This window comes from Schistocerca serialis, chromosome 6 (genome assembly GCF_023864345.2).
Source record: "Schistocerca serialis cubense isolate TAMUIC-IGC-003099 chromosome 6, iqSchSeri2.2, whole genome shotgun sequence".
NCBI classification, from domain to species: Eukaryota; Metazoa; Arthropoda; class Insecta; order Orthoptera; family Acrididae; genus Schistocerca; species Schistocerca serialis.
Genome location: NC_064643.1, coordinates 554,420,929 through 554,440,256, shown reverse-complemented (window position 1 = coordinate 554,440,256; position 19,328 = coordinate 554,420,929). Strand labels below are relative to the sequence as shown.

The following is a 19,328-nucleotide window of genomic DNA, read 5'->3' as shown; positions in this document are numbered from 1 at the left end:
CCAGTTTGAAATACCATCCTTCTCAAAATTAAATAATGACTCCTAATATATATATATTGGCTGTTTTATAGAACTGTGGAAATTTCAGAATAGCATGGAATTACTATCACTTTTATTGCGACGGTATGTATGGCGAATCGTTAAGTTTTGCCTCTATGAGTAGCGTACGGCATACACCAGAGGACATCCAGAATTTCACTAGACGTTTACCTGGTGTCGAAATGATTTTACTGTTTTATTTTTTAAGTACTGGATGGTTCTTTTATTTAGAACGCAAAGAAAAGTCACAGAGGCAATCATTTGCGCAAGTAAACATGGATATACTACTGAATCGACCGTGTAATTTCGTAGGAAACGATACGATAACCTAAGGCGTATATGGAATCCTTCGGCGGCAGAGTACGCTGCTTAAGCGCCGACTTACAAATCCAAATATCTAGAATTCAGTCCTCAGCTAGTCTACAACTTTTATCTTTCACCTATCGCTCCTTTTTAAAGAGTTTAAAAAGTTCAAGGTTTCACGATGGTTAAACTATAGCCCTCTTTATAAACGGCTGGATAAGACAGTTCAAAGTTCGTAGGGCATTATATGGCGCTTTGTCAACATTTGCACTAGATATAATGAATCGCAGCTATCTAATGAGAGATAATGTCCGTAAGAAAGAGGTAGATCCTGATACAATAAATTAAAATATATTTGCTGGTGCTGGATTCTCAGTGTATATAGATATCAACTGAGGATCCAGCACCAGCAAATTTATTGTAATAAAAGGTATAAAAAAAGACAGTGCTAGTGTTTCAGGTAAAACCTAGAAATGCATCATATAATTAGCCGATATAGGCAAACCAACTGTAATTTAACTACCTCAACAGTGCATCATGTTGGTGTAGTGTGCCTACTTGTAAAGCAATAACGAAATCAGACGTCGTAACGTCTAAAACATAACACAGCTATTACATGTTGTGTGTTTAAATTGCGAAGAAAAGTATCGTGGAGCAGTTGCACCTTTCTCTCTCTCTCTCTCTCTCTCTCTCTCTCTCTCTCTGTCTCCATCGGAGGTTAGAGTCCTCCCTCAGGCATGGGTGTATGTGTTGTCCTCAGTGTTAGTTTAAGTTAGCCTAAATTGTGCGTGAGCTTAGGTACCGATGACCTCAGCAGTTTGGTCCCATAAGACCTTACCACAAATTTCCAATGTCTCTCTCTATCTCCCTCCCCTCTCTGTCCCGTTCTTCACCCTTTGTGAATGTGTGTGTGTGTGTGTGTGTGCGCGCGCGCGTGAGTTTCTTACCAAATACGTCTGATGGTATCAGTCGCAATATTCCACAAGAAATTAAGTTTCTGTGGAATATGTAGTTCGTCTCATGCCTGGTTTAATCCCTATTTAAAAGCGTAATGCAGAAATTGAGCCTAGGCTGTTCAAGTAAAGCAAAGAAGGACGCCATATCATTTACATGGGGAAAAAAATACAATGGAAGTCACAGAAGTTACGATCATTGCCCCTCTACTATTCTTGTTTCATGTTAATGATATGCCATTCTAACTGAATCAGGAGACTGAATTAGTCCTGTCTGCAGATGGTACAATCATTGTTGTAAAGCTGAGAAAAAAAGCATCAAAAGATAACTGGACGTCATGAAGCACAGTACATCCATAATAGAGATGGAGTGGTATATTTGTAACTAAAATGTTAGAGGTTTCACCACATGGGAAAGCAAGACAACAGACATATATATATAACGTTCAAGTTCGACACAAGCCACACCTCAAACAAAGGCTGATGTTCGGAATCTCAGTATGTAATGTGCCCTCCTCTGATACTAACGCATATTTTGCACCTGTCAGTCATGCTGGCCACCAAACTGTTGAGGTATCCTTGGGGGATATTCTCCCACCCCTCTCTCAAGGCGGTTTTCAGTTCTTGCACTGTTCGGGGAGAGGGTGTTTGTTGGGAAACACATCTGCAAAGAGAATCCCAGGCATGTGTTATAGGGCCTAGGTCCGTTGAGGATGCAGGTCATTCAGTACGTTCAATGTCTTCTCTTTTTAGTGAGTCCGGCAACTCAGAGGTTCTGTGTGGGCGGGTACTGTCGACCGTAAAAAGAAAGTCGGGACCTACGCATCCCTAGCTAGACGGACATGACCCATAATAGTCTCCCTGCAGTACTGCTGTGCTGTAACGATACCTCGCCCAAGCACAGGCCATTGTGCTTAGTTTCTGCCCGCGTCATAACTCTTAGGCCATACCGATGACGTTCATGAATATTCTTTGATGTGTAACGTCTTCCCCGCCCTCTCTCCACACTAATGGGATGGCCAGAATCACTTGCTGCAGTGAAGCGGGATTCGTCAAAGACCATCACTCTGCACCACTGTTGCTACCACAACCAGCATGATCCTGATAACAATGAAAGACCCCAACCAATATGCTCCTTACACCAACGAGCTCTTTTTTGACGATGGCGTGGTGGAAGTGGGATGCATTTATCAGGCTTTCGATCAAACAGCCAGCCTGATTTAATCGCCACGAATTCTGGTAGAGACACGTGTACCTGTGCCGCCTGCAAGGTCTGAAGCGATCTGCCTAATGTCTGTTCCTTTTTGCCACTAGGACCACGTACCCATCCTCTTGCGGTATGGTGGTTCGTCTATGACCACCGACTTGCTTTCGTAAAGCATTTCCATCTTCAGCGGCCTTTTTTAATGGCGAGATGGTATTTTCGGACGCACCCATTTCTGTAGTCGTAGTAGTGGCACTTTGACCGGGTTCGAGCCACCCAACTGCTCATATACGATCGTAAACAATCAAATGACTTCATGCAGAATTTTGCCGTACGACACGGGATGTCGCACCAGTCAGGTCCACAGCAAAGTTCGTCAAACGCCGTACTGCATCAGCTGCCGAATCTACACTGAGCGTTCGTGCACAGGCTTTGCTGCAGGTGAGAGATCTTGCCCCTGCATTTTATTTAATAATCATTGGTCGGGTGTTCCTTAGGAGTTGGCAGTTGTTCCTAAGCAGTTGTCAAACAGTGCAGCAAGTCCAAGAAGGGTAGCAAATAATGAAATTTTACTTAATGTGCTTATATACTTATGAGAGGAAGAGGAAGTGATTAAATTTGTGTAGATTTGAGTGTGAAATTTTCGACCTTGTAGTTAAGTGTCCAGCGTGTCTGCCAGGACATTTTGCTTGGTGGGAGAACTGGAGCGGAGTGTACTCAGCCTCCTCATGTCAATTGATGAGGTACTTAGCGGTTGCGAGATCTGGGAAGCTGATAATGACCAGGAGGGCTGTGTGCAGACCCCATGCCCCTCAATACCGACCCAGAAAACACCAATGGCAGAGGAAGACATGGAGTTGGTTAGGGTGTGACAGTATACAGAGCTGTAGTATACAGAACTCTGGGCATCGAATCGAACTGAGCATGGATGACAGATATGAATATGTCATTCCATGATGCTACATCTCTCTGCCAGAGTACATCAGTCGTAGTGGCTGGAGGTGAGATGCACGCTAGCATCCCAGCAATCCATGACCACATGATTTCAATCAATGACAGAACTGCAGAACATGCCAGGGCAACAATGTCACCCTGTGTTGTATATATGCAGACTAAAGTGATGAATGAAAATTTATGCCAAGGCTGGGACTGGAACCCAGATGTCCTGCTCACTAGCAGATGCTCTAACCACTACGCCACCCTGGTGCAGTGGCTCTGGATAATTTCATGGACTACCCTAGCACACCTCAATCCAAATTCCTGTTCACGCCTCAGCCCACTTGGATTTCCTCCTGAAACTCGAATACCATCGCAGAGGCTATGCAACTATATTTGAATAGCACCACAGAATCGAACGAAACGGGGGATCCTGAGACAGATCGTGATCACACAAACATCGTGGGGTGATGAGTTACTTTTTTGAAAGATATGCGAAGAAGGTCTCGAAGATAGGACACAATCATCGGCATTAACATGAAATGTAGCGACTACTGCCCAAACTAAAGATTATGTGAATCAGAGGTCATATATTGTATATGTAGTGGCACTACTACCACTGAATATAACAGCAACACCAAATGTAGCAGGAAGAGATAGAAGGCACCATATTAAGACTCATCTGAGCATTCCAAGTGATTTATTGTTTCCAACTATAGTGCCCCCGTTCCTCTTGATCTGTGTCACTGGGTCCCACAATTCTGAGGATACCACTTCGCTGTCTGTGAAACGGCTTGGCACGGAATGGCTGCCTCAATGATCCGTGCACCCACTGCTGTGAGTTGGCCTTGTACGGCAGAGGAGTTGTGTCGTCATCAGGATGCCAGCAGCTGACTCAGAGGTCTGCGACCCTGCTGTCTCAGTGCTGCTTGGTGTGAGCTGCAGGTGGCCAGCTGCATGCTTCTCGCCAGCGTGGCCAGGATCGCGGCGACAACAAGCGCCCACGTCCGGAGTCCAAATCTGTGGCCCTCGCCTCGGGATGCTTCCGGAATGTGTTGGAAGTCAGGACGCCTGCCCACAGTAGCAAGCCATGGAGTGGCCCGCCGCTGGCTGACTACGGACCCCGTGTCAGCCTCAGAGGGTCGAACCAGCGACCCACTGTGGACTGGAACGCTGGCGCCCCATCTGCTGCCGCGTGTAGCTGCTGGTGTGACATGCCCTGCCATCCAGGAGGACTGCCACACTTGAATGAACCTCGTTAAAACCCGCACCTATTTATACGTGGCTGTGCACCTCTGTTTTGCCATACACACCACTTCGTGTCACGTGCTCATAACACGCTAGGTTGGCCTGTGGGCCCCTTCTGCCTGTGATTTGCGACATGCAAAACCGCTACATATATTCTTTCAGAAATTTGACAGCCCTGTGGCCTCTATTCTACTGGGCAACTGTTGGTATGTGTAACTCACTGCAATCCGGCTCGCACCTGGCTGTAACTTGTGCTCAGAATATTGCACAAAACTAACTTTTCCTACCCTAAACGGTGGTGCCACTACATATAGCTGACAGCAGCCCATACCATCATGCCAGGTGCTGCGCCTGACAGACATTGATGAATGCAATCTGGCAATGATCGTTCTCCTCAGAGTCTTCACACACGGATAAACCCATCATGGTGCTGCTCACAGGACCGGGAATCTGATGAGAATACGATGTGGTGACACTTGTGTGAGCAGTGTCACCACAGGACGCATTGCTGTTGGTGCGTCTCTTTCTTGCCATCCCCAGAGAAACCGCAGCAGTGGTTGCAGTGCTAACAGTCAGTCGTGCGTAAAACGTCACCTTTCGTATGGGTGCGGTTCTTTCTACACACAGGCTCATTTCCTGATTCAAGGTAAGTGACTTGGCTGTACAGTTTCTGCATGGCTTAGAGAACAATACGTTTGTTCTCTTCAGCACTAGTCGCTTGAGATTGTTGAAATCCTACATGACGTTGTGCATGGCCCTCCTGCGCTCATGGATTTCCTATTCACATGACATATCGTGGAACGACAAACTGCGTTCTTGGTTGGCCGCCATGCTGCCATCTTCACAGTGTTGCAGTTTTAATCGGCAGCAGCGTACTCCTGATGTTTGTCAATTTTAATCAATGTTAATTGTGCGAAACACAGTGCAGTATAAAAACTGATACTCAGTTACAACTAATTAAAAATTAATATCTTTCCCTCACCCTTGTACTCTTTTCTCTCCCACAATGAACTCTGCTGACCTCTTACAATTTCCAAAAGCTTGTTACTAACAACCCAATCGTTTCTTTTTTGATTTAATATACATATACTTTGCCCCATTTAAACACCACATTCCTCCAACTATGCACATAAACAATCTTCACATCTTATCCCATCTACATTTTAATTACCTCCCCCTAGCTGGTCACGAAATCCAGTTAGAGATATGTTTTTCCTTCCAAACGTAACATAATTCTCTTATTCCTCTTCGTGCTCATATTGCTCCTATCCTCGCTCCTCTCGTTCCCTTTCCAAGAGATTTTGGTTTAATGTACTCCGCTTCCTCTCCCAAACAAATCTCCCAGATAAAACTTTCTTCGTTCACCCAATTTCACCTCTAAAGCAAAAAATTCTATCCAGTCCTGTTCCCTAACAATCGATCCAACAGATCAATGAAAGAAATTCGTGCGTATTTGTGTAGCCATCAAATTAAGCAGCATTTGAAGAAACTGAGAAAGAGTCACCTGCAATCTAATTTATTTAACACAAGTAATCTTTATCGTTTTTACACAACTTTTTATATATTTGAAATCAGTTTGCCTGAAGTGCAGACGTAATTATTATCTGTGGTGCAGTGGTATAGGGGGTTAAATATGACTATAAAAGTAAAAAAATTAATCTGGAGGTTGCTGGATGGTTCGTCCTAAAGAACTCCGGCATTTTTGACATGCCGTGTCAGCTCTACATTAGTGTTGTTGCTGTTCGTCCAAGGAAGATTCACATGTCTGTCATCTTGGCACCAGACGGCGGCGATATACAGAGCGGAAACGCACCTCAGAGAAGGAGTCAAATCTGGTGGCATGGGGCATCTGTACGAAATATTAGCATCAATTTTGCACCTCTAATGTTAAAGAGAACTATAATCTGGCTGTTAAGTTAGGAGCAGGAGTGGTTCATATGGTTCAAATGGCTCTAAGCACTATGTGACTTAAGATCTGAGGTCATCAGTCCCCCAGACTTAGAACTACGTAAACCTAACTGACCTAAGGACATCATACACATCCATGCCCGAGGCAGGATTCGAACCCGCGACCGTAAATGTCGCGCGGTTCCAGACAATTCTGTCATAGCTTTAGTGAAGTTGATTAGTGTATGCGATGTCGACCAGACTGTATCAGGATCAAAATGCATGATTGACTCTAGACATCATGTTATGTGAGTAAGAATTTACGGTGACTGTTCGTTTCTGCTGTTTTTTGAACTAACACTCAGCATTGAGGTTAGGTTGGGTTGTTTGGGGGAAGAGACCAAACAGCGAGGCCATCGGTCTCATCGGATAAGGGAAGGATGGGGAAGGAAGTCGGCCGTGCCCTTTCAAAGGAACCATCCCAGCATTTGCCTGGAGCGATTTAGGGAAATCACGGAAAACCTAAATCAGGATGGCCGGACGCGGGATTGAACCGTCGTCCTCCCGAATGCGAGTCCAGTGTGCTACCACTGCGCCACCTCGCTCGGTAGCATTGAGGTATACACCCATTTCATCACCCAGCTAATTTGGGCGCCTTCCCCATAGCGTCAGTGAGATGTACTCTTCCGACACAGCAGTGCCTATGTTAACGTTTTTAGTAATACCCACACCCATTACTGATCAGCTCATCTGGCCAGCTTTATCACCAGATCTGAGTAGGAAATGGCTGAACGTCCTCTCGATGACAAGGCCATTACAAACTCGGTTTAGGGAAGGATGGGGAATGAAATCATTCGTGTCTTGAAAGAATCACGTTGGCGTTTGTCTTTAACGTTCCAAAGACATAATGGGAAACCTAAATGTGGATGGCAGAACCGCTATCGTTCCGAATGCGAGTCCACTGCCTTAGCACTGCTCCATCTCGCTCGACAGATTTCTGTATGCGTGGGACACAACGAGATGTTGGTTGACCCACAGCTATTCCAACATGCTTGTAGTTCGTCTCACAAGGTACCAAGAGGCCGCATACCAAAACGCGTCAGGAGACCTATTGTCCGTCGTAGTGGACACGACTCTCAATTTCAGAAATTCGGTTTCATGTAGAGGGGTACCGACGATGTTCCTTCCATCTGCGTATGGAAGAGAAAGGGATAATGACGAAGGAAGGAGGCGAGGGAACAAGCACAAGCAAGCAAGCACTCCGTCTGCAGGCCACAAGTGGCCCATCGGGACCATCTGACCGCCGTGTCATCCTCAGCTGAGGATGCAGATAGGAGGGACGTATGGTCAGCACACTGCTCTCCTGGTCGTTATAATGGTTTTCTGTGACCGGAGCCGCTACTATTCGGTCGAATAGCTCCTCAATTGGCATCACGAGGCTGAGTGCAGCCCGAAAAATGGCAACAGCGCATGGCGGCCCGGATGGTCACCCATCCCACTGCCGGCCACGTCCGACAGCGCTTAACTTCGGTGATCTGACGGGAACCGGTGCATCCGCTGCGGCAAGGCCGTTCCCCAGGCGAGGGAACGGTACTGGTAAAAATGTAAATGTTGCGTGGCGTTGTTGATTGTGACATCCCATGGGATATGTCTCCTGTCGGAAAGGGTGTTCTTCCTCTGCGAAAATTTGCGCCTTTCCTTGCTGATATGCAAGAGTCATGTCGTATGTGTGTTTGTGGGTGAGTGTAATAAATGCCTTTACAGTCTGGTGTTACGTTTGTTATGTGTGATGACGAGAGAAGGGAGAGGGTGAAATCCAGTGCCGGCTCATAGCTTACTCTTCTCGAACAGCAGCATGGGGGCCCGCCAAGCTTAACGTTCCCATCCGACGGACGGGTCACTATTAATAGCGTCACACGCCTCAACTTCATGAGACAATGCGGATAAGTTTGGAATTTAATTCAGGACACTGCCACAAAGACTGGTCATCATAAACTTTACGCCACCATCCATCCACCCCCTGCCGGCCAAGTACCAGGTGCGCAAATTTCATCGACCAGTAGGATTTGAATCGGTTTACCTCTGAGTCGAACGCCATCGCACAGGGTTGCATTAGTGATCTCGACCAAGGAGGTGGGTGTGATATTGATACACTTCCGCGACATATCTTACTGTGGCTGATGAGCAAAAACATTACGGCCAACTGCTTAAGAGCTTGTTTGTATTTGGAACGAAATACATAACTGATTCTTTGTATCAGGGATTCGACAGTTTGTTGGTAGGTTTGCGGAGGTATATGGCGTTAGATGACTACGCACAGGTCACGTAATTCGCGTAAATGATTTGCGTACGCAGTGATGGCACCCGAGAGCGAGCCAGATGGGCTGCATAGGATTTATATCAGGCAAATTTAGTCACCGAGACATCAACGTGAGTTCAGTATAAAGCTCGTCAAACCACTGTAGTACGGTTCCGGATCTGAGAAACGAACAATTATACTGCTCAAAGGTTACTACTACAGTTCCCACGCAGACGCAGGAAAATGTCGCCCACAGAAAAATATTGTTCCCATCAGTCTGCGTCCGTGGCGCGCTGAACGTTTCGAGCCGTCTTTCACCTCGATTACGACCTTTTTTGGAGACGACCATCGACCTAGTGTAACAAAAATGTGCTTCACCCGAAGAGCCTACACGTTTCCATTGAACAACCTTTCCATTGAACGATAGTCGAATCCCGATGGCCCCGTACCCACTGCAATCGTAACCGACTATTCCGGTGGGTCAACATATGAACACGTAAGGGTGGTCTGCTGCAGAGCTCCATGTTCAACAATGTACGATGAACGGCATGCTCCGAAACAATTGTGTGCGCACCAGCACTGCGGTCTTACGGCAGAGGTGCCACAGATCATCACCTATCCAACCTTACAGAAGAGACAAGCCTTCGAAGCCCACGTTCTGTTGAGAGTCGTGGACGTCCAACTTCTGTCCTACCTCCTTCCGTAGATCAAGATAGTAGCACGTGAACATTCGACTAGCGGCGTCGCTTTTTTCACAGACTCAGTGTAAAAATAGTCTTCCCTCTGTCAACGTCACATATCTCAGTGGATTTCCCCGTTTGCAGCCCATATCCTGGCTAGATGATCCCCCGTCCGTCTCTGCTCCGCTCACACATTTTTTTATAGCGTCACATGCCCGCAAAGCCACCAGGTGGCATCTAACGTCGCGATGGGCAATGGTCATAATGTTTTGGCTCATCAGTGTAGATGTAGATGCGTGTAGCTCGAAAGATTTTGCCAGACCGTACAATGTACGACTGGAAAAAGAGAGTTAACGCTGCTTTTTGAAAAAAATATTATTGTCTGTAAAAAGTATGAATAGAGAAGGAGAGTGATTTTTAGGATACAAGGAACGAACAGATGTAATAAAAATACAGCTTCCAACATTATCGTAATTAAAAATACTTTAATTATTAAAAAAAATTTCCAAATGCGAGTAGGGCTCGCACACAGGGGGTTCTGTGCAAATTTAAATATGTATATAATTGTATATCATCCATCCTGGGAATCGAGAATCTCAACACTTTTTGCCTGTTTTCAATGTTGACAATGGCAATATATGTTCCTGTTGTTGTGGTCTTCAGTCCAGAGACTGGTTTGAGGCAGCTCTCCATGCTATTCTACCCTGTGCAAGCTTCTTCATCTCCCAGCACCTACTGCAACCTACATCCTTCTGAATCTGTTTAGTGTATTCATCTATTGGTCTCCCTCTACGATTTTTCCCCTCCACGCTGCCCTCCAATACTAAATTGGCGATCGCTTGATGTCTCAGAATATGTCCTACCAACCGATCCCTTCTTCTAGTCAAGTTGTGCCACACATTTCTCTTCTCTCAAATTCTATTCAATACCTCCTCATTAGTTATGTGATCTACTCATCTAATCTTCAGCATTCTTCTGTAACACCACATTCTGAAAGCTTTTATTCTCTTCTTGTCTAAACTATATATCGTCCACGTTTCACTTCCATACATGGCTACACTCCATACAAATACTTTCAGAAACGACTTCCTGACACTTAAATCTACACTCGATGTTAACAAATTTCTCTTCTTCAGAAACGCTTTCCTTACCATTGCCTTTTATATCCTCTCTACTTCGACCATCATCAGCTTTAAGCGTCTGATTTTCTAATCTAATTCCCTCAGCATCACCCGATTTAATTCGACAGGCCCTCAGAATTCCAACAACATATCAAAATCTGTACAGTAGTTCCACATACAAACAAAAACAGCCAAGAGGGGACTTCTGTTTATATATTTAGATACAGATGATTTAAAAAAATTATTTACTTACTAAAACATGGCTGCAACTTGCATTTTGTTTTTGCATGCAGTACTGTTCGTCTACTAAGCTTTTGACGGATGATCAAGGCAATGTATGTTCTAACGGCAAAAAGATATTTTTATATGATGTAATTACAAATTAAGAGCTTTCGTATTTTTTTCCTGTGCCTTGTACTGTGATACCTTGCTTCTTGCCGAATTCCATGATTTCAGGTCAACGGGAAGTATCCCACAGGGTTTTGATGAGTGGGTTTTAGAGTTTCAAAATATGTGACGTAAGTGGCCGAATCTTTTGACTGAATTGACTTAGATGCTCAAATGTTTTACACCGCCAAGGGAGCATAGACTTCAGTATGTCACGTAAATTTGAACTTGATACGCCAACCTGTTCTAGAGAAAAAGGGGTCTTAACACACAGACAGACAGAAAGATGGATAAAAAATGTTCTCTTAGTGTGCTATCATTACAGATTCACAATATTCGGATTTCTTCATTTACCTGCAGTGTTAAACTGCGCGTCTATTCAAATTTCATGATTCTACGTCAACGGGAAGTCGCGTATAGGTTTTAAGGAATGCGTTTTCGAGTTTCAAGATTTGTTACGCAACTGGCCAAGGGATACTTAAGTATGTGATATAAATTTGAATTTGATACATCAGACTGTTTAAGAGAAAAAGGGGGCTTAACACACACACACACACACACACACACACACACACACACACACACACACACACACACACACACACAGATGGACAACAAAGTGATCCTGTAAGGACATCGATTTTACAGATTGAGGCACGGAACCTTAAAAAGATCGTTAGTTATGTTTTGAAGAGACCTCGGATAACATCCTGCTAGGTTTCCTTTAATTTACGTCTATGGTCACAAACTTTTTGTTAACAGATTACCGGTTTCGGTCTTTAACGACCATCATCAGATCTGCAGCAAAAATGGGAAAAACATAAATACACTCGCTAGCTGTATACAGCTTAAGAACAATACATAAACCATAATGAAAAGTAGTACTGACAAAATTTACATTTGTGCGCTTTAAATCTTAGGAGGCATACCTGTTTCATAAAAACAAAGTCCTAATGTACTGCAGCCATAGTGGCATCGTCAGATGTTAAATGCGGAATCAGCACCAGCATCGTCAAATACATATAAATAACATCACATGCACGAGTCATGTTGTTAGTAGTATTACTGTTTAGAACAAGCTACCGTACAGTAGCCACAAGACGTTTGTGTTGTAATTTCACCAGATGTCGCTAATGTCGGCATACAGTAGTTTTCAATAATTAATTGAAACAGCGAAAAGAAAGGGGGATACAAAAGTTGAAGTCTGTAATAAGCTTATAACGTATAAAAGGCTTTACAGTATTAAAAAAAGCAATAAAAAGAAGAACACGACAAAAGTAATATTGTTAAAAAGAGGAACAGTTAAAAAACAGTGGTTGACATGTGCTGTAGTGCCAATATTCTAGATAATGACAAATATTAAACACCGTTGATAGTGTTCCGGGTAATATTACACAACCATAAAACAAATCGGTAAAGGAGGATCTCACTATTAAGAAAGTTAATAAAAAACATAAGTTTTCGATTTTTAGGAAGCCAACTTGTACAGACAGTATCATCAATGACATTTCATGCCATCCTCCCCGATTCAAAAAAGCTTTCTTCACTTCCATGGTTCACCGGCTCCTTTGTCTGCCTTTGGACGAAAACGAAATACGTAAAGAACTTAGCATTTTAAAGCAGATCAGGGTAGCTAACGGCTTTTCCATAAATGACGTCATGCGCCCCTACAGTAGGCTAAAGAAACGTTTAAGAAACAGCAGGCACACACACAACCACACACGAAAGAGAACCGGCAAAGATAGAATGGAAACCATTCCTATGCAGTTTAACAGCAAAATGTCCCTGCAAATAGATAAATGTTTTAAAAAGTCCGATGTCAGATGTGGCTTTCAGGTTAATAACACCCCAAAACTACGAATAAAACATAAACTGAAAGGGAACTATGATAAATTTGATGGCTCTGGAGTACACAGGATTGACTGCAGTAACTGTGACGAATATTATATCGGTCAAACAAGCCGCTCTTTTAAATTAAGGTTTAAAGAACACTCACAGCTACGAAACAAAACGGCTTTGGGACAGCATTTATCTGATACCGGTCAGTCCATAGGGAGCATTGAGAGTTGTATGCGTATTCTTCACAGAGTGGAAAAAGGCCATGCTCTTAATTTGTTAGAGGATCTAGAAATTTATAAAGTAAAAAATAGAGAACCAACTAAAGTGCTTAACTGGCAAAATGACTTTATACCCAATGCCTACTTTGCCTTATTTGACAATGTATAACGCTATATCACTGCACGCCTCTGTTATATATAGTGTGTTGATAAGTTCACCTAGTATTGAGTGCATGACATACTTACTTCGTTTTCATACGTTTCACGCATGACTCTAGTATGTTCTTGTTACTTTTCTATTCATTTCATAGGCTACATTAATCACATAATGTAGATATTCCACTGTTACGAAATTTTATCGTTCTTTTCTTGCAACGGAGTACCGCAGGGTATGAGGGGCCCCGTGCCGGTCACGTTCCTCCAACCACGTCCCGCCTGTGCGGAATTCTGGCGTTAGCGCTAACAGAGGGCGCTGATTATGTGCAGCACTATGTTTTCTTTGATTTGTGGCTCCTTTAGCTATTTGTTTTATGGTTGTTTAATATTACCCGGTGCACTATCAACAGTGTTTAATATTTATGTCATTATCTAGAATATTGGCACTACAGCACATGTCAACCACTGTTTTTTAACTCTTCCTCTTTTTAACAATATTACTTTTGTCGTGTTCTTCTTTTTATTGCTTTTTATTACTGTAATGCCTTTTATACGTTATAAGCTTATTACAGACTTCAACTTTTGTATCCCCCTTTATTTTCGCTGTTTCAATTAATTATTAAAAACTAGTGTATGCCGACATTAGCGACATCTGGTGAACTTACAACACATACGTCTTGTGGCTACTGTACGGTAGCTTGTTCTAAACGGTAGTACTACTGACAACATGACTCGTGCATGTGATGTTATTTATATGTATTTGACGATGCTAGTGCTGATTCTGCATTTAACATTTGACGATGCCACTATGGCTGCAGTACATTAGGACTTGGTTTTTGTGAAACAGATATTTAAAGCGCACAAATGTAAATTTTGTCAGTACTACTTTTCATTATGGTCTATGTATTGTTCTTAAGCTGTATATAGCTAGCGAGTGAATTTATGTTTTTCCCATTTTTGCTGCAGATCTGATGATGTCATTAAAGTCCGAAACCGGTAACCTGTTAACAAAAAATTTGTGACCATAGACGTAAATTAAAGGAAACTTACTACATATACGGGTCACTGTTTTTTGGCGACGATGTCGCAGCTTGTGATGCTGCTAGGTCAAACTGACAAAGAAAGGGTGCTGCAGCCTGCCAGCAGTTGCGGACTAGCGGTAGGCACGCTTTATCGCATCGCTGCGCTGCCTGGAAACGGCCCGCCTTCCAAGACTCTGTAAGCGGCGCCACGGCCGTGCTCGCCAGGCGGGCAGCGTGGGGTTTCCCTAAGCCTGTGGTCTCAGCTGTCTTGCTGCGCTCTCCTGCTGGGCGCCACAGCAATCTCCGGCGCCTCTGGTGACCCAGTAAACCCTGACAGGCTGCCCAACCCACCTGTCCAAGCGGCACGGTGGAGCAGAACTTTATCCTCCGTCAAATTTGTAGTCGCGGTCATATTATCCAAGCACCTTTCCTCGGCTTCTAGGTTCTCCAGCATAAGTCGGAAGACTTGGGCAAAATATTGTAACTTAGTACGAAACCGACAATCTTTACCAATCAGACAATTCTCTGACATAGCAGCACCTCCACTGTCGAATGTCTCTTTTAAGGGTAGTCTTAAAGTTATCATCATCCCCAAGAAACAGTAAATTAGCGTCTTTTTTGTTTTTATTTATTTATTTACTTATTTTGCAGGTACAGGGTGACAGTTACTGAACTATATTAAATAAAATGGCCATTATTTCTGAACAGTTTGCGTTGGGACGTTCAAACTGCACCGTTAGTCGCGGTGCATTATGGACATTACTGTGCACATGCGCAAGCGCCTTGTTGTTGTCGGCCATTTTCATTTGGATGGTCTTGTAAATAAGCAAAATTGACCCATTTGGGGCACTGAGAATCCGCGTTTCGAGATCGAGAAGTCTCTTCACCCTCAACGGGTGACTGTATGGTGTGCAGTATCCAGTCACCGAATAATCGGTGGGATATTCCTTGATGGCGTGGTGACTACCCAACGGTATGTGAAGGTTTTGGTAGACGATTTCATCCTCATTATCCAAAGTGGCCCTGATTTCGACGAGTGTGGTTCATGCAAGACGCAGCCCGACCTCATCGATGCAGGACAGTGTTTGACGTCTTGTAGGAGCACTTTGGGGACCGAATTCTGGCTCTGCGGGACCCAGAGGCCACTGGTATGGGCCTCCATTGGCCGCCATATTCTACGGATCTGAACACACGGGACTCCTTTTTGTGCGGTTATATTAAAGACGATAACCCCAAAACCATTGCTAAGCTGAAAACAGCCACTCAGGAGGTCATCAACAGCTTGACACGAAGCACGTCCATATCTCACCGCTGACTTCTAGTATCAGTAGCACGCAGTTGACGTCAACAAGTGTATTGGCCTGAAAATGACGTTGTTACAACGTTGAAACTAATTGCCAAAATAAAATTGACACCTTAAATACAGCTGGAGGAATTTCTTAATTTTTAATATAAATTTATACCAGCTGACGTCCCCCTGTCCTCCACTTCAACTATGGATGTACGAAGATTTCACATTTAAACGTCCTTCAGACAAGTTGCATGTCTGAATGAACAGATACGGTTCTGACATTGTACTTGATATGAAATGGACTCGCTTTTTGCGAATTATGATTGACGTCAGCCGTTTGTGTCAAGCACAAATTTTTGCCGGACCTGACTGGAGTCAATCAGCCCGTCCTTACGCTCACCAATATTCTGCTTTGGCGGGCTAGCTCCAAAGCGTTTAATTTCCTTCTCTGGAACCGTAAAATAATGGGTTAAATTCTTCACTCCTCAAACTGAAATTTTTAAAAAAATATTTTATTAACAAAGAATCTAAAATCTTTAAGACAAAATAAATCAAGCACTTCTTGGATTTTATTTTTGCCGTTTTTGTTATATTTCCGTATTGTGGCTCCTGCCGAAATTAGAGTTCTCATGAGGCAACATGATATTTCAAAACATGAATTTCTGTACAATATTAATTCTTCTCAGCAACCCTCTTAACTGATATGTGGTAACCAAAAATTAACTCTTCTGTACGGTAAACTGTGAGGTAAAAGTTTTCAACCAAAGCTTTGTATTTCAGACTCTTTTTAAGATTATGGTGCTCTTCCATTATACGTGTACATTGTTTACACTCATCTGTACTCGCTTTTTTGGTCGCATTTGCGAAGTATACTAACTGGCCGATAATCCAAGTGTAGTTATTGTTCTTTGTTTCCGGAAAGAAATGCCAGTCTGGCTGAAGTACTTCTTTGTTATAATGGTTTCTGTAGTTCTAATAATCGTTGCTAGCTTTTCTCTAGTCCAGCTCCCTATATGGAATTGGTCTCTACTGATTAGGGTGTGTGCCAGAGAGTCAACATTATGGACATGATTGCATTGTGGACACTACTTCTGTTCAATCTTGTGAAGTTTTTCAAAGGTTTTTCCAGTTGACCGCTTGATATTTCTCTTCCACAGGGTTTGGCTTGTGGTGTCTTGTGAGTTGTCAATAGGTCCTTCTGGTGTCAAGTTGTTGTGGATTAATTTGAATATAGCTCATTTCCACGTAATAAGTGCGGACGTATTCGAGTTGAGTGCTGATGCGGCCAATGTCGACTAGAGCGATCTTGCTCATGGGAGCTATGCCGGTGAATAAATTTTTGTGATAGTCGTACGGGGTGAGTGCTGTGTTTTGCGGATACTCTTCATATATATTGCAGTGCGTCGTTTTTGGACTTCTTTGACGCCCAAACTGTTGTGTCTAGACAAGACAGCCTAGACACAATGAGAGGAAGCCGAAAGGCACGCGCTTAAACTCACGCAGGCTGGCGTGAGGTCTGAAACAGGATACGTAATGAATGCTATAAAGAAAAGTACGTAGCTTCTGGAATATTTAACTTTAATCCACAATTGTAGAACATCGCTCTTGATGATACATGTTATAACCACAATATATATAGCAAAGGATTACGGCGCCTTGCTAGGTCGTAGCAATTGTAGCTGAAGGCTATGCTAACTATCGTCTCGGCAAACGAGAGCGTAGCTGTCAGTGAACCATTGCTAAGAACGTCGGCTGTACAACTGGGGCGAGTGCCAGTACGTCTCTCTAGACCTGCCGTGTGGTGGCGCTCGGTCTGCGATCACTGACAGTGGCGACACGCGGGTCCGACGTATACTACCGGACCGCGGCCGATTTAAAAGCTACCACCTAGCAAGTGTGGTGTCTGGCGGTGACACCACACAAACCACCAGCAATGTGGGTTAGTACTGTGGATGCCACGATGACTTCAAGCATATATCTGCTCCAGATGAACCAATACGTTGCAGGTAGAATCTTGTGCACTGTACACTGGATACGAGTAACACTGCTGTGAGGCGATATATTTAGCTTATTGGATAACTGTTAATCTATACCATCACGAGTACTGAATATGTTGAGTTTATGGTCTGAGTTGGCAACTATAATCTCCCACTGATTAGAAGTTAAAATCATGCTTGTGTGGTTCACCTTCTCTCTCCTTTGTAGCCATGTTATTTGCGTGTTCTCAATTTGGGATCCCACAGGTAAAATCTTCGATCTGTATCCACTAAGCTAGGCGCCAGAATAAGTGACATAAGCAAGGGTTATTCCTTAAGCTATTCGGATTTCGTATTAACTATTACACTGTACTCATCTGCATATTCACGACATGGGTTCTGTACCTAACATCTGTAAACCTCGTATCCTGTGATGCAGATGTAACGGTAATTGTTCTACAATGATCGCATACAGTAGAAAAGGGGAAGCCCTGTCGCAAAGATCGTTTAATCGGGGTGGATGAACTAGTTTGGCCATTAATTTTGATTCTAGAGGAAGATCCGACTATACATTTGAGTATGAGCTGAATAAAATGATCAATGAACCCCATTCTTTGCATCAGAGTTAGTAAAAAATGGTGGTTGATGTGGTCAAATGCCTCTCAAAACATGAGACCAACGTTGCATTTACATAATCATGAAAAATTTATAGTTTCCTTGTATTCACGCTATTAATTTTTTATAGATCTCCCTGGGACAGCACTCATTTCATAAGGGCCAATTACGTTCGTAAACAACGACTTAAGTCTACTGTTTATGAGACGAGTGAAGATTATACAGGGTGGTGCATTGATCGTGACCGGGCCAAATATCTCACGAAATAAGCGTCAAATGAAAAAACTACAAAGAACGAAACTCGTCTAGCTTGAAGGGGGAAACCAGATGGCGCTATGGTTAGCCCGCTAGATGGCGCTGCCATAGGTCAAACGGATATCAACTGCGTTTTTTAAAATAGGAACCCCCGTTTTTTTTATTACATATTCGTGTAGTACGTAAAGAAATATCAATGTTTTAGTTGGACCACTTTTTCCGCTTTGTGATAGATAGCGCTGTAATAGTCACAAACATATGGCTCACAATTTTAGACGAACACTTGGTAACAGGTAGGTTTTTTAAATTAAAATACAGAACGTAGTTACGTTTGAATATTTTATTTCTGTTGTTCCAATGTGATACATATACCTTTATGAACTTATTTCTGAGAACGCATGCTGCTACAGCGTGATTACCTGCAAATACCACATTAATGCAATAAATGCTCAAAATGGTGTCCGTCAACCTCAATGCATTTGTCAATACGTGTAACGACATTCTTCTCAACAGCGAGTAGTTCGCCTTCCGTAATGTTCGCACATGCAATGACAATGCGCTGACCCATGTTGTCAGGCGTTGTCGGTGAATCACGATAGCAAATATCATTCAAATTTCCCCAGAAAGAAATCCGGGGACGTCAGATCCGGTGAACGTGCGGGCCATGGTATGGTGCTTCGACGACCAATCCACCTGAAATGAAATATGCTATTCAATACCGCTTCAATCGCACGCGAGCTATGTTCCGGACATCCATCATGTTGGAAGTACATCGCCATTCTGTCATGCAGTGAAACATCTTGTAGTAACATCGGTAGAACATTACGTAGGAAATCAGCATACATTGTACCATTTAGATTGCCATAGATAAAATGGGGGCCAATTATCCTTCCTCCCAT

The 19,328-nt window shown here is 43.4% G+C and overlaps 1 protein-coding gene and 1 pseudogene across 1 annotated transcript in view; one reads left to right on the top strand and one right to left on the bottom strand.

Moving 5' to 3' along the window:
* LOC126484205 (uncharacterized) overlaps window positions 1-19,328 on the top strand; it is a 369,533-nt gene that overhangs the window by 204,789 nt on the left and 145,416 nt on the right. The window lies entirely within an intron of this gene.
* On the bottom strand, window positions 8,029-8,146 carry LOC126485342 (5S ribosomal RNA; annotated as a pseudogene).